Source organism: Anoplophora glabripennis, unplaced genomic scaffold (genome assembly GCF_000390285.2).
Source record: "Anoplophora glabripennis isolate ALB-LARVAE unplaced genomic scaffold, Agla_2.0 scaffold13, whole genome shotgun sequence".
Classification (NCBI taxonomy): domain Eukaryota; kingdom Metazoa; phylum Arthropoda; class Insecta; order Coleoptera; family Cerambycidae; genus Anoplophora; species Anoplophora glabripennis.
The window spans coordinates 666,893-681,080 of record NW_019416478.1 but is presented as its reverse complement, the minus strand read 5'-3'; positions in this window follow the sequence as shown (position 1 = coordinate 681,080).

The window sequence follows — 14,188 nt, the reverse complement described above, 5'->3', positions numbered from 1 at the left end:
ACTGGAACAATTAATTTATTTGTACAGTACATTTGAGATTTTAATCTAGACAAGGAATTTTAGTTTATCGAAAAGGTAATGGCCACCAATATTACCAGATTTTAATTCAATTGATATATTTATATTGCTTTAAATCATACAACCAAACGTATGATCAGTTCATTTACATTTTTGTGTGTAAAAACCATTACATAGAAAGCCTATGTGAAGTTCCATAAATTTTTATTAGACACATAATAAACATTAATATAATTTTTAAAAAATCTTTTATTGTAAGGGTGGTTGTTAAGTACTTGTACAAATTTTAAAAGGTGATACTAATTTTAAGATAAAAAGTTCATATGAACATGGGTCCGCGACGACTTGGTTCTTGAGATTCAGAGCGACCAAAAAAAAATATTTATTTCAGCAATTAATTAGTGTAAATGTTATTAACTTATTTGTAGAAGTAGTTTAGTCTTAATCTTGTAAATAATCTAAATTTGTCACATCACAGTACAATCAATAAAAGATACATTTTTCACTTGTTTTTCAAAAATTCTTAATGATTCAACTTTAAAACCGTTTTTTTTTTACAAAACAGTTGCCTTAAGCGACAAATACTAGAGTACCTTTTGTACGTAAAATTGAGTGGATAATAGGTAGGTATGTTTAGTCAAAAATGTCATACAGAGCGACACAAAAAAGTTATGGTTATTTAGATCCAGGTATGTACAACACTGTATGTGGCGCCTCCTAACATTAAACAAAAAATTAAGCAAATTTTTGAGTTTCTTATCATCAATACTCCCAGTTTTTCGAATTTCGTCAAATTGCCATGTTATTGAATAAAAGTATAATCAAAATATCAAAAAAAAATTTTTTTTGGACTCTAAATGCATTTTATTCATGCCAGATAGAATGCATTGCCATCAAGGATGAAATTTTTTACTTTATTCATGTTTTCTATTAATATTTTTTCATGTTTTTTATAAAGGATCTAGATCATGTATAAATAGTACGCTGCGAGTATATAAAAGCAGACAAGGAAAAAATGATCATGACATATTTTTAAATAAGAAAACATTTCATTTTCCGCGTAATCTCATTTTAACAAGATGTATAAGGACATAAAATCCAGTTTGGGAATGATATTAGCTTTGAATCAATTATTTTTTACACTTTAATATCAGAATTTCACTCAGCCGTAACTGAATTTTCTTTTCCTTGTCAGTCTGTATTTATTCAATATTTTCATACACTGAGGCAACCAGATATGTAATTTGATACGCATAATATAACTGTACACTAAGCGTTTTCCATATGTATTTTAAACCAACGCTAAGCGTTTTCCATATGTATTTTAAACCAACCCAAAGCGTTTTCCATATGTATTTTAAAAACTCAATTTAATTTCAGAAAACATCATCTCAATTTCATATTACCAAATTTAATTTTAGTGGGCGTTATTTGCCTTTCATCAATCAATTCTACTTAAAAAAATTTTATTAATTAAGATTAAGAGAATTAATTTAGACGGTTATTGAAAGGTGCCAAATGTGTTGTATGAATCCATAATAATATAATAAGAATATTTATCGAATATATCTCACACTAACACTTTTTAAGAAAATTTACTGAAGTGTGACACTTTCTGGAATACATCGTGAAGAGGTAGGTATAGGTTGTAACTTTTACTGACGGTTTAATTATAGCTTCTTTAATAACTATTTTATTTGATAATATGAATAAAATATAACCCGTTGTCCAAAAAGTAAGGTGAATTGTTTAAAAACAGTATCAACAAGGTCTCTAATTGTTAACGACGGTTTTCGAGCACAACATCTTTGATTTGATTAACGTGTAAAAAATGTTTTGTTAATGTTTAAACAAATTACTGGATTAATTTAAATTTTTATTTATTAACAAAATGCATATTTGTGATGTACGCAAAAAGGTACCCCAAATTAAAAAAAAAACATCAAAATCGGTCAACAAGTTCCAGAGATATAACTTGCTCTATCAATTTGCTTGTGGATTTGTAGGTTCCCCCTCCACTGACTCAAAGTCATCTTGTATCGAAGTCATTATTTGCAGCATTCTGAGAGATGATGTTACGAAGCTATCGTCCTCAAAAATTTCACATAGAAACTTTAGCTGTTCATCTTCGAAGTGGCACTTATTAGAAGTCTTAATTGTTATAAACAAAGTAGCTGTGATTTTTAAAAGAAAAGTGTCTAACTTTGCCCCAAATTAAGTTAGAGCAACTTTTTTTTTTAAATTTGTGTAAAAATAATATTCACGAATATGGAAAAATAATCTCTCTAAATATAATAGCAACAAATTTATTCTAATTGTTTATAAGACAAAAATGACAGTGTTTTGTACGTTTTTGCAGTTGTAAAAACAATTTTTTTGCAAGAAAATAATTTCTTCCAATAAAAGAAGTGTTTCTCTTTCATATGACACCAGCAGAATTAAAATATCTTGGTAATTTTGCGTGTCAAGTTATTGCAAAAATAATGCCTCTGGGATAAACATTTAGAATTTTGCAAAAACTATTGGATGAATCGGTCTGAAATTTTAATCACATATTAAAGACTATAAAAGTCAACTATTTATGCAATATCAAAGTCGTAGGTTGACTTTTGCAAAACTTATTGTTTATTTAGTAATAATCGAATGTTGACAGTTTTTTTACAATTTCCCGAGCAACAAATGTTCGTATCGGATTTTAAAAACCGCCATTTTAAAAGTTTTTTTATTCCCTCCAAGTTGGTTACTTTCACATTATAATAAAAATTATCGTTTTTTTCTAGTAGGCAAAAAAGTGATATTTTGGGTTGTTTTAGACCTTTTATTGTTAATTATTATTAAAAAATATCACTTGATGGTGTGTGGGTTTTGCACATATTATACTAAAATTCATCCAAATTTTATGAAAAAATTTTCAAATCCTTGGCTACTCAACAGTCACCACCAGATCATTTATGTTCCTCATATTCCTGAACTAATTAGCTGTTACTTTTAATTTACTTTATCTATTAGAATCTGGGTATGCAAAAGATGTAGAAGAAAACGTCATCCACAAGATTATTTACGGAAACAACTACTCTCTGGACTACATTCTCTAGCGTTGATAATGTAGGTACTTCAATAAACGTTTCCGACACTAAATTAGACGCCCAGTCTCCATGTCTTTTGATGAATAAGTTGCTAATACATATTTTTTGGCTTTCGATACCTGAAGATGCAAATATTATACATCTTTTGCATTATCAAACGGATGGAACTCTCCACTTTTGAATGTAAAAGCGATAATTCGCAACTTTGATTGAAAAAATATCTGTGAGATAATTTACAGAATTCCTTCAATTTGTCGACTAAAGCGTTATGCTCATCAACTCATCAACTAATACAGCGTCGATGGTTGACAGGGAATGCGATTGGTAATCTGCCGGTTTTGCGTGCAATTAACGAAGCGACCTCGGCATCCCGAGCCCTGACAAAAGGATTTAGAGGTAATGCTCTCTTCAGGATGCCGGAATTCTAATGAAATTCGATGTTTCCCCGCAGACTTAACCTCCCAAGCCCAATATGTTTATATAGGAGGCTTTTATATGGAGTTATTCTCTCCCGTTTTCGAGATCTTTCGCTGAGGCGGTTTTTATGCCGAGTATGCACGCGAGGCCTGAAAGACTGTAACAGTGAGGGATTAATTAGTAATAAAACAAATCTTATTTTACCTATTTTATTTAAATAAAACCGTAATGTATCTCGCGACCACTTTTGTTGGTAGTCTTACAGCGCCGTCACTAGATGTCAGCGTTTATGTCTCACTGACTCTAGTTTACTGCGGAGTGATAAAAGATCTGAGAGTTCAAATTGCAGTGTATATGAGATAGGAGCAGAGAACACTATACCAACGAGAAGCGACAGAATAGGCGGTTCCTTTGATGTTTTGTGGTCACGCTAGAGTCTACCGATTTGACAGAAACAATCGTTTACACTGAGAGAAGTTACACTTTTGGATAGATGTACACTGAACGAACTGCATCAGTATCAAACATTATTCATATAATACAAAGAATAACTGTGGTAAAATGTGGACAAATTATATATAATATATAAAAAAATAAAACAAGATGTTTTGCAACTAATATTTTTATTAAACAGATATAATATTTTTCTGCAATATTTGAAATGGTTTTTTAAAAATGACAATGCAATAACTTCTTTGGGACAATCCTCCACAATTTTTGCCTCTAGCTCTTCTTGCCCATTTCTAAGTTGAGGAAACTGTATAGGTATTCCGTTTGGCAATAAGGTTATTCTTACATTCCCTTTACCAATATATTTGGTTTCGAAATGGTGTTCACAAAGCCTATAATTCTTATAGACATCCACAATCCTAGGCAATAAATCGAGTCTATTGCAAATTTCTATCCACACTCGAGCACTGCAAACAAAAATAAAAATTCTCCTAAAGATATTCTCTATACTTATGCAATACCATATTACAAGAAAACATACCACATTATTTTAAAAATCAAAATACTTTTTTCTGATTTACAGTTTATAGGTAGGTACTTAAAATAATAATAATAATAATTACCTTTCTAATCCTTACGTAATTTCAAAAGTTTTGATCCTTCACCAGTTTTGGATGAACAATCGCGAAAAGCACAATAATAACCATGCATTTTATTGATTTCAAGTTGATTTCTAATTGTAGATGGAAACGAAATACAATACAAATAAATCCACTATCAATTAACATTAAACAACACAACTGTCCACCGCCAAAAAACTATTACTCGTTTCTTCTATTTATATTTGGCGGTTCTGATAGCCATTGACAACTGACAACAACACAACCCAATTCGCGCATGCGCATACGAAAACTGTTAACGCAGAAAGCCTTGCTGTCGCTTCTCGTTGATATAGTGTTCTCTGATAGGAGTATGAGAAAATGACAATAGAGGTGGAAAAAATGGCTCAATTCCGAAATTCCATTCTTTGAATCTGACTCATCTCTTTGAATTAGTTCAATTGAGTCACAATTGGAAGATTGAATGAATTGATGACGATTCGTGTCATTTTATTTTTCGGTCCTTTGTATTTTGGATATGTCTGATTCTCATATTACGACACGCTGAATCTGAATCCGGGGCCACAACTACTTCACCACCCTCCATTTTTCAAAGTCGCTATACATACGGAACATACGAAAAATCTCTCTTTGGGAAGGGTCAGCATTGGGTATAATTGTATATATCGATTGAAAATTTTTGGAGTATGCTCTATCACTCCCCTAAGTTTTTTTAAATCGCCGAAAAATTACCCTTAGATACGGAAATTCTCACTCTAGGAGAGTATAGCATTTGGAAGAATTGTAAAAAGAGAATGGAAGTTACTGAAATACCATATCTATATCTACTATGACGTGCTAAAGTCGAATCAGAAGTCGGACTCTATCACGTTCCAGTATTTTTATACTATGCAAAATAACCCTAAAATCTGGGAAATTATTTCCCAGAGATAGATTGAACTTCAGCCGTTTGATGTTTGCAAAGAAATGAGGGTATTGGAAGATGTTAGCATCGTTTCCACATAAGAAATGATGTTTCTTTTAACCCTTTTCCTTTTGTAACGAACTCTTTTATCTTCAAACAATCTAAGCGGCCATTTTTTTCTGTGTTTTTAGATACTTTTCTTTACACGGCTTAAAATGTACTAATTTGTGCGTTAATTACCATAATAGACATACAAAAAATATTTGCAGACGGAAGTAATACGTAAGAGATTATTATTGAAGAGCCAGCAACTTGCCGTAGTATTGAAAATGAAGTCGACGATGATCTCGAACATCCTTCAGAAAATGAGGGTTGTTTTGATGAAGAAGGTACGTAAATGCAGTGAAAAAGGTCTACAATCCACTGCAATTTTATATTTTTTCACACATTTTGTAATACTTTTTATTTTTGTAACGCAAAGCGTCACAATTTGTCAATAAAAGAAATTATTTTATTCAAATATACCTAAAACAGAATACTTCGTTATACTATTTAGTATAGTTCTTCCGAAGTCAGTTGAATATGCAAAAAAAACGTCTGGTAATAAAATTTAATGAGTTTCATAGGCGTCCCTAAAAAAATTTTCTACTAAAGGTAAAAAATTATAATAATTTGTATATAAGGTGTAGAAAATGTCTATTATATGTTCATTTGGCCAACAACATATTTTAATTATTTATGTCCTCAAACAATTTTATTATATTGGTGGTAAATTTTGTTTTGTTCCGTTTCAAAAGGTCTCCAAAATGCCATGTTGTGATAATATTAGTAAACAAAATATCCCTCTTATTTCTCCCTTTCGCAACTATAATATGAATGATTGATAGAAGGTGCCTATAATAAATTAAAATTGCCTGTTCACACCAAATTCCGCACTGCAGCACTGCACTGCTGGGCAATTTATGAACCACTTGTCGCCTGCTGTGATTTATTGCCAGAAGCCCAATACAGTTGTGTTATATTTCTTTTGCCCGCGCTCGAATTCTTCAACTGGTCGTATACATTTCTACCACATGCACGTTTACTTCGACCAGACCTATATATGGGTATGGCTAAATAAATATGGGAACGAGTTTTTCAAATATTTCAATGCCGATTTGCTGCTTAGCGACCGAGCCTGGTACATACCTTGAAATTGTAGGTTCTTCAATTAACTTCGGAAAAACTATAACGGTACGGTGCCGAGTCACTTAAATTTTTCAATTAAATTCATTGAACATTAATAATATTACTTTATAGGAAATTATTTTATTGAAATTTAATGTATTATTTACATAAATAACGAAAAAATTTAAAATTATTTCCAATTTTTAGAATATTGAAAAATTCGTGATCCGAAAAGTCGTTTGGTTTGGTTTTTCTCAATTTTAAGCGGTTTAATGAAAAATAAACCATAAACATACATAGATCATTTTAAAGTAGACATTTCAACGGTTAAAATGAGCCCGGGCAGAGTACTAAAATCGAAAAAAATCAAGAAAATTTTTCGTGGAAAATGTATTTTTTCGGAAAATTGTTAATATCTCGAAAGCTACGTGTTTTCCAGTTTCCAAAAAAATCATACTTATTTAGTGTAAAAAATGTATACTTTCACAAAGTTTCATGTATATCGCATTATTTTTGCGAGAAAAAAATAAAAACGAAAAAATCGATTTTTCGCGATTTTCTCTTAAAATTTGAGGTTATGTTGAAAAATATCCTGTACACCACCCCCACTTTACAATTTCCCTTTACCTCGAGTTTAATTTTTGTTTTTTCTATTACTTATAACCCAAATTAAATTTTCCCACTGGTCCTTGCCTGCTATTTTTTTTTCTTAGCCTTCCAAATCCGCTTTGGCACCAGCCTATGTAAATAAACATAAATGTCGACTGACCGTTGGCGGGAGCGGCATCTGTCCGCGCAGCGCACCCCCGTGTCCTCGCCGTCACCGCTGTTTCTAGCACGTCGCCGGAGTCATCTCGAAAAAGTTCACTTTCGGACACGCCGATAAAAAACTGCCATTATTCCCTCGTTTGGCACCCGCGCCCTTTTTGCCGGCGATTTCAAGTAATAGAAACTTTGAAATTCGCGTTGATTATTATATAAATGCCCAAAGTGGAAAATAAAGTCGGCCCTCGCTGCGCGCAAGTTGAAATTAAATTATATTCCTCCGTCGCGAGTCGGCGATCGGGAAATTTGTAAATTTTAAAGTTTTGATGTGTTGGATGGCGATATTAAATGTTGGTGTTTACGGAAACCCCGCGTTGCTTTCATTTGTCTTATTTTCTTTGCGTTTGCCTGTAACAAATTTTAAGTAAATTGATTACAGTTCAGAAATAACTAATTTCCAGGAACGTTTCTGTTCGGGTTTCACTCTCTCGATACGGTTTTCAAATGCCATAAATCTTCAAGTTTGTACGACGCGAAAAATGTTTTAAAAAGTCATTACTTTCAGCGACCAAATTGTCAGTTTTAGTTCCTATAAATTAAATTCACTCTTAATAGTTTAAATACAATTAAATACGACATCTGATGAATATTTAAAATTGTAATTTGGATCGTTACCGTAGTAAGTTTCAGGCATTTCTGGCATATACCATTTCAATATATCAAGCACCCAATTTTATATACGTATCAGAGGACTATGCTGTTTTTTGCAATTCGTGAATTAAAAATACCTCTTTAGTCCTTTATTTCAAGAATTAAAGCGTGACAAAATTTAAATTTGTCGATGCCTTTACTTACTACTTTGTAGAATTTAAATTATACTGGGTGTTTATAAACTAGGAGATGAAATTTTGAAGAATAAATAAATCAAGTGCTAAAACTCGATTGCCAGATACATTTTTGCCAATATTTTTTTTAGCACTTACCACCGTAATATGACGAAACGGTTTTAGAACTGCTGACTCCATTGACAGCTCGGCTGGTGTTATTTACAAGTGTTTACACATTTATCTGTTTGCTACAAAAAAATGGAAACGAAGGCCACGACTATTCACCTCTTTTTAGGTAGCAAGAAGTTTATAAGCAGAAATATTTATTATTATAATATGTTTTTTGTCTTGAAGGTCATTCAGAGTTGGTAATCTTGAATAGTTCTGCAACAAGTTCTGTAACAATCTTAAAAAAATGTCGTAAACATGGAACCCTTGAAAATCAGTTGTTAACAAATAAGTAGTATATCTTCAACAAATATTTTTCGTCAAGTGTCTTATTTAAAAATTTGCTTATCTCCTTTATTAAAAACACTTCTGGCTTCTGAGGGTTGCTTTCGCTGTACAGCAAAAATAAAACGCTCTTTCAACGGTAAAAACAAACTATTTTTATTGAAAACTACTTTGTGGAAAAGACGTGTTGACGGGGCGAATGTTCGCTGGAGAGTTGTGTGTGGAGTCGGTCGTAGGTATAGGAGTACGTATCTGGTCACCGGCGCCAGTCCGCCGTAGACCCTTCCTGGAACGCTGGTGCGTCCGGCGGCGCCCTGCTGGCGCTTTTGACGTAATGCTTAAAAATGGGTCACTTGCCGCATGTGTACCCACACTTCTTTGGTTTTTATCCATCGTTTTACCTCTTCAGGAAAGCCCTTAACAAAAAAAATGGGTATGGATGTCGCCATTCATCGATAGAGTCGTTTTAGACATATTCACATCACAAACTTGCCCTTATGTCTTCAAATCGTTCAAAAATCAGACCCAGAATAAGCATATCCACTTATACTGTTGAGATTTTTTGAGGTGCACCAGTCTTTGAACGTCGAATATAAAAAATGATGCCGTTTCTTCGATTCCCCAACCATGCACACGTATTCTTGGCTGTCTTCAGAGTGTTGATGCTTTCATCATAGTTTATATTTAAACTAAAAATTTATGTAAATAACTCGAGCTGCAGAAATAATATTTTTTTTAAATTGACAACTAATTACAAGACAACTAGATGGTGTGTTTTCTATGCCAAGTCAACCATAATAATAGTTTATAATTTTGAATGAATTTCCCCGAAAATTATATTATTGCTACTACTCCGAATAATGTCGTATGCACTTCGGCCTACATCATGTACCTCCAAATCTTGAACACTTGCAAACTTCAACTCTACGATCCCCGATTTGCATACAACTATATTCCCCACCTGTAAACTACACCTATAAGCCTTCCTTAGAACATAAATATTTTTGTAATGTGTATTTTTTGACCTGACTTTGTCACTTGTGTCCAGATTACTACACTATAACTAATTTTAGTGTAAGATACTTAAATGTATTATGTGCTAAATACAGTGTGATTCATTTTTGTAAAAAAAAATCAAAAAGGGCAGTTCGAAAATGTTTCTGCACGGCACTGGAAACTGGTCCACTATAAAACCTGACCTTACGCAAGGTAAAGCTTGCAGTCGGCCCCAACGAAAAAAATAAATAAACCACGTATTTTAAACCAGCAAATTCAACTGATTTTGCCTCTGTTAGTATTAATTAATAAAATTAATTTGTGGTTTAATTAATAAAATAATTTGACATACCTGATGTTACAACTGTTCAAAATTTTCTCCACCGACATGTAAATACATTTATTCCAGTCTTACCCAGTGTCTACGCACTAACACAAATGTCCTGCTTCACCATAATACAAATGCCTCACCATAACACAAATATTATCGTGCTTCACCATAAATAAAACAATATCCATCAACTCCGAGTTGCTATACACGTAAGCCATTTTTGAAACATGAAAAACTAATGTAAACACTATCACAACAACGATAATACTAAAATTGGATTTTCGTATTCGGAATGGTCTGGGGCCACATGGGACTGACGCTAACGACTACAGTAGCCCAGTGATGTAAAGGTTGAAAATACTACAACTTCAATAACTTTTTTCTCGGAAACTACAAGGATTTTACAAAAAAAAATTTTACGGTATTGACTCCATTTTTCATGACACATCTATTCCCAAATTTTTTTGGATAAGTTGTGAATCACCCTGTATAATAAACATAATGACTTAAAAAAAGTCATTATTATAATCCTCATATTAAGTAAGGAAACTTTTCAGCTCCCACACGAGTGGCGGAAATATCTTCCGCAGTTTTCGGGTATCGATCTGTCCCCCAGCGGCTGTTTCCTAACCAGCCCACTACGCGAATTTATGGCGGAATACATTGTTTAGGAGTCCCCGCTGGTGACACTTTACCTGCACGCCGTACTGCCTCTGGTTAGGTGCACTACACAGATTACAAGATTTAGTGGTGAAACACACCGAATTGCTGCCGTCGCTTAAATGTGTCGACGTTTGCGGTTATTTAGCGCTCCGCCCCGAACGGAACGGTTTCCTTTTTTTAATGTTTCCATGTACGTCCGCCGGCTGTAACCTTGTGTCCGCCAGCTATTCGTACGATGTATGTTAAGCTGGTTTTCCGCTACCGTGCATAAAATACTGTCTACGATAGATAGATCTCCATATCTCTGCATCTTTAGGATTGTTCAAGTGGCCTCTGGTTTAAATGAACCTCTAAATATTGCTATACTCGACGGCCGAAAATATAGATAGTGATTCATACATAATATAGAAACACTATTACCGTAAAGTGTATAAAACTTAAAATGATTTTGATAACGGTTCAATATTATTTGCTTATGTTAAATGATGTGCCGCTCTCTTTGCACATCGATAGGATCTATAACAGTCATAGACTGAGTTACACTGAACGCGATTTATTTCCTATCTCTGTCTATCGCATTTATTACATATAGGGAAATGCTCTTTTTAGTGGGTGTAAACGGACGTACGTAGAATTCGAGTTAGCCGTAGTTAGAAACGTCAAACTATAAGCGCTCGCGAGGGTTTGCATATTCCGTGACTATAGTAAATTTATAAATTAAAAAAATACAATCGGGTCGTTTTAAAACGTAGGAATAATAATTAAAATGGATCAAAGTGCCGGTTGTAGCAAACGGTCTGTTGCTCATAAACGCCCTAACCTATGCGATGCGGAATTAATAATGGTAAAAAACGTGTATAAAGGAATTCGGTCGCGAAATTCTAATACAAGTGTAAGTGAAGCTGTTGATATGTGTAGTTCGTTGACAAAAGTATCCGTTGCTACTGTTTATCGTGCCATAAAAAATAGTGTAGAAGTGAATCCAAAGAAGAAAAAAGTGGAAACACGAGGAAGAAAATAGAAGTCGACGTTGACGTGAAATACTCCATACGTAGGAAAATTCATGGATTTTTCTTTAGAAATGAAATACCAACGATAAAGAAAATTCAAGCTGCAATAGCTGAAGATGAGGATATTCCTAATTTCTGTGATAAGGTTCTTAGAAGAATAATGCGTGACATGAATTTTCGATATTTGAAACGGAATCGGAATAGTATGCTCGTTGAAAAAGACGAAATTGTGGTATGGCGAATAGAATACTTAGAAAAAATAAGAGAACTTCGTGCATCTGGTAAGAAGATATATTATATGGATGAAACATGGGTAAACGAAGGTATCAAAAGTTTGGCAGGATGGTAATGTTAAGAGTAAGAGACAAGCATTTTTAGATGGATTTTCTACTGGATTAAAGGCACCTTCTGGAAAAGGACGAAAATTGATTATAACACATATTGGAAGCGATACGAGATTTTTAGAAAATGGTTTGCATGTATTTGAGTCACGAAAAACGAGAGGTTATCATGAAGATATGAACAGCGACGTGTTTGAAAAATGGTTTGAATATGTTTTATCATATCTGGAGCCAGGAGCAGTTGTTGTGATGGATAACGCACCTTATTATAGTAGAAGAGTTGAAATGTTACCGACATCAGCATGGAGAAAAGGAAATATTATGGACTGGTTACAATCGAAAAATATTGAATATACAAACCATGCTAAAAGTACAATTATTAAAAATTGTCCAAAGAGAAAAAGGTCAATACATTAAGTATGTAGTTGATGAGATAGCCAAAGATCGAGGAATTCGTGTACTCCGTTTACCGCCATACCACTGTGAATTAAACCCAATTGAGTTGGTTTGGGCACAAATAAAGAATGAAATCGCACGAAAAAACACCATCTTTAAAATAAACGACGTGAAATTATTATTACAGGATGCTATTAATCACGTCACTGCTGAAACATGGTGTAAGTGTATTGGACATGCACAGAAAGAGGAACAACTTATGTGGGATCTTGATACAACGGTAGAAGTGTTCATAGAACCAGTCATTATTCATTTGAAGATTATTCTAATGATAGTGATAGAACAGTGATATGTGAAATATATCATGTGAAAAATGTGATATGTAAGTATTTAAATATATTAATAGTGAAGTGATTATGTGGCAGTGAAGTGAAAGTGTAACAGTGATAATATTCGTGAGATAATTATTATAAAATATGTAAGTACCTACTTAAATAAATATATTAATAGTAAACATTACAATATTTTGCGGCGGCGTAAGCCGGGTGGTGGTGGGTTATCGATGCCCAAGAGGGCATCGTTTTATAGAGAACACTTAAAATTTAAAAACAAAATGTTACTAAAATATTTTTGAAGTTTTCTCGATAAAACCTCTAAAAATAATAGATGTTATGTTTTGTTATATTTTTTCCGTATATTCTACATCTTGTTGCCTTTTACGTATACACGCCTATGGATTTTCGATCCCCGCACGCCTCATCCTCGTTACTAGTCCAAGAGCTAGCGATGAATCACTATCTATAATTTCGGCCGTCGAGTATAGTACTAAATTATATACAGGGTATTTAATTAATAATTGAACATTCGCCAACTGGATAATCCTTAACCCAAAATAAATAATATTTAAGACTATTAGCTTGCTAATTTAGTATATTTGACTCTAAAACAAAACAAATATGTTGATCGTAAAATGTCGAGCGTAATAATGTCTTTGAATTACCAAGAAGGATAAACAACTTTAATAATAGGTTGACGCTAGCGCGTAAAATGAACTGTTTATACTTTAATCCTCGGTAGGAGAAAAATATTATAAACAACTCATGTACAAAGTACTTTCTTTCAGTTATGAGATTGCATGACTAAACAATAATAAACTTTAGGGAATAACGAAGAATTTTTTGTTCAGTTCGTTCCACAGAAAATACTGTTTAAATACTCGGGTGCCACTGAGTAGCTGTTACTCAGTTCTCACAAGGAAATGTCTGGTTATTATTCAATTTATATTCGCTATTAGAAGTTAGCAGTACCAGTAATCCCGTAATTTTATTACCATCATTTCCCGGAGAAGCACGAAACTGGATTTGGTTATGTAAGCAGTTCATACACGATAGACTAATTCCGTCATTGTTTTTCTTGGTGTGTATAGAATGTTAAAAGGATAATGAGACCAAAATTTAGAAACATTAATAATGTATAATTACTATCATTGCTGCGATCAATTTATTTAAGTTTAAATAAAAATAGCAAGTAAGCAATTGCCTGTCTTCTAGAAACCTAACGGAAAATTTTTGTAACAGGTCAAATTGCAGATGGCCAATTTTTAGATATATTCCATCCATTGTTTCTACATAAAAGGTTTTGAACTCATGCAACACTTGGTTTGGAATTTAATAACAAATTGTTTTCTGTTTAAATGTCTTTTATCCATAATCACCTTATAATCGGACTTTTATCCACACATATG